The sequence below is a fragment of the Pinus tabuliformis genome, chromosome X (genome assembly GCF_031772625.1).
Source record: "Pinus tabuliformis cultivar Carrire ecotype Pingquan chromosome X, CPIR1, whole genome shotgun sequence".
Taxonomy (NCBI): Eukaryota; Viridiplantae; Streptophyta; class Pinopsida; order Pinales; family Pinaceae; genus Pinus; species Pinus tabuliformis.
This window is the reverse complement of record NC_142308.1, coordinates 1,011,497,679-1,011,500,814: the sequence shown is the minus strand read 5'-3', so window position 1 is coordinate 1,011,500,814 and position 3,136 is coordinate 1,011,497,679.

The following is a 3,136-nucleotide window of genomic DNA, read 5'->3' as shown; positions in this document are numbered from 1 at the left end:
GCAAGGAGTGGCTCCAATGTCCCACTAATGGGACTGGTGATGTATGGTGTACATATGTGTCTTGGCACTTTTGCTTAATTCAGAATCCTGTTAAGGCCAACCCATTTTCATGCATGTTTTGAAGATGTTTGTAAGACTATTCTTCTGGCATTTGTAATGCATGTTTGTTTCACCTGTACTAATATAGTTGAACTACTTCGGTTGTTTTAGTACTTACATTGTTTGGAATGTGCTATATTGGTTATCATCGTTGTCTCATCCCAATGGACTACTCTACGGGACACTAGAAAAACCACCTTCATGTATTGGTTATAACTATTGTTGCATCCTTATGGACTACTCCGAGGGATACTCAATAGACCATCTTTGTTTTCTAGTTATAATGACCAACACATCCTTGTGGACTACTCTACTAGGTCGTGTATGTGTTGTGCCCATCACTTTAGTTTTAACAACAGTCACATCCATGTGGACTACTTCGCTGGATGGTGTACGTGTTGTCCCTTGCACTTTGATTTTAATGACTGCCACATGTGTTGTGGACTATTCCACTGGATGTTGGATAAACCTATCCTGTTCACATGTATGTCTTCCTGGATGGTATTATTACCTCTCACTTTACTCTCCCCCTTTGCAGTAAGAGAACAAAGACTTAAGTTATAGTACGCACTCACCAGGCACACTTACCTTGTTGTTTGAAGGTACCACACAATGCTCTCATGTGTTGCTAGCTAGAGCCAAGGCATATCTCTAAGTATATGGAAATTGGGGATTTATACCGGATGGGACTCATACACCAAATGGTGTGAGGTCTAGTGGGGACTTCATACTAGGGAGGTCCCCTAAATGTTGGCGGGTCCATCACCGTCAACATTTCTAGCACTAGAAGGAGGGTTATGCGACAGGTTGTTCTCGTAGAGTCTAGTTTGAATCTCTTATTTTAAAATGGCTCTTCGTCGAAATCATAATCTCGGGATGTTTTTCTAAAAATCCTAACTGTACCATCCCTCCGAAATTTATTCATGACCTATCCAAGTTGAAGTTTAATGGTGAGGGTGAACCATCTTTTTGTGTGCATGTGCTTCAAGTTATGAATCTTTTCCATCATCACCAAATATAGTCCGAAGATGTTTGGGCTATACTAATCACCTTCACATTCGAAGATTGTGTTAAACACTCGTGTGACACATTACCCTTTCCCTCTATTGATTCATTTAGAAAACTTTACGCAATGATGATTAGAACATTCGATGAGTATATCCACCGATATCTCTGTAAAAATATATGTAGTTTAAGAATGGAGTGTGATGAATTAGTTGAGGACTTTGATGATCACTTCCTTCACCTCCGTTGCAAAATTCGTGAACAAATTTTGAATTCAGATATCCTGAGACAAGAGTTTAGACATGTGGTTTATGTTTCCCAATAGGGTGAACCCTTTGATTTCCCTTGCTCCCCAACTCTTGCGGATCATGAGGCACCTCATATTATAGAGGAGGAGCCCACCACCCCATTTTTTGCTTGTCCTCCTCCTTTTCCGGTCCCAATATGGGTGCCACCTTGTGGTGATTACAAAGCTAAGAAATATGTGTAGCATGTCTCCAACCCATCTCCTCATCCCTCTCCCGCTTCATTGGACGAAATTCCATTATGGCTCAGTAAGCCTGCAATGAAGACTCACTCCATTCCGTAATAGGATGTCACTGTTCATAACTCAAGTCTCGAATATGATCTACATCTCTGCCATCCTCTATCATCTACAAGCCATGAGTCCCTATACCACGACTTGCATGATCAACCCGCATCACCAGCCAGTTGTTCACATTCTCTTGATTCTCAAGCTATTGTCTGAAATTGTGATTAGGAACAAGGAAGTCACATTACATAGGGATAGGAGCATAAAGGTGATGACACTAACAATTTTCCCTCTGTGTTTCAAAATTATTCACATCAAAACAATGAGCTTCCATTCTTGAATGATCCTCAATATGTTAATCTCGGTGGAACATCCTGTACAGTCAATTCTTTCAATCAATCCCCAGCCTTGGGCGATAGTCATCCCAATGATGAGAAATCCATATCCTGTATGCCATGATGAATTCCCCAACACATCATGTGATCTTTTGGTTTCTCATGAGGATTCTAATTCAGATCTAGAATGTGCTCTGGTCAAAGAAAACCTACGAATCAAAACTTCCTCTTCACCTCACTTTCCCTTGTGTCCTACCATTCACAACGCATCTACATGTGACAGAGATGCTCCATGTTCTCTTTCTTCTTCATTCGATGAGATATCTCCTTGATTGACACAAGATGGTGAGGTTGTCCATGATAAAATTGAAAACAGTCTAATCGCACATGACTCTTCCCACCCCTGATCATCTCTCATGTTTCATGAAGACAACTTGTCAAATCATCTTGTTCATGTGAGCTCACCAGTTCATTTATGCTTGCATGTACCATAAGAAGAACCTCCTCAATTGAGAAATCTAATTTTTGTTGAAACCTGTGACAGAGATGGCTGCCATCAGAAGAGTAGTTCTGAAATTATTAGCAGCTACCCTCAAGACATGCGTGATCTAGTTCAAGCTTCAAAATGTGATCCTGCAATTCTGGAAAGTTGCAGGACAATCTAGGGAATCAAAGCACTTCAATGTCTGTTGATGGTTATGTCAGGACCTCGTGACTCTGATAAGCCCCCCAAACCAAATCAGATCTAGTTCCTCATGCACATTCCATCTATCTGCATGGTTGCACTCAATGTGAATTCATGTGTAAAAAATGTTTGGTATTCCACGTGTGATCTTTCCAATTTTCAAAATTTCAAGTATCACCAAATTCACAAATCTCTCACAACACATCTGTCTTCATGCACATCTCTCATATCAAACTGTGGTTGGAAATTTCCATCTCTCACAAAGTCATGGAACTGTGAAGTTGATCATCTCAAATATTATTGTTGCCCGCAATCATACTTATCGAATTTTTCCCTTCATGGTCAAATCCTCGGTCTTCTTGCAAATTTTGTACTACAAATATGTCCTCTCATCACACTAGAAATCTCATTGTATGATGATGAACACACAAGCTGTCACACAAACCAAGTTGCTCTCCATTCACCATGCTTCAACTCGTT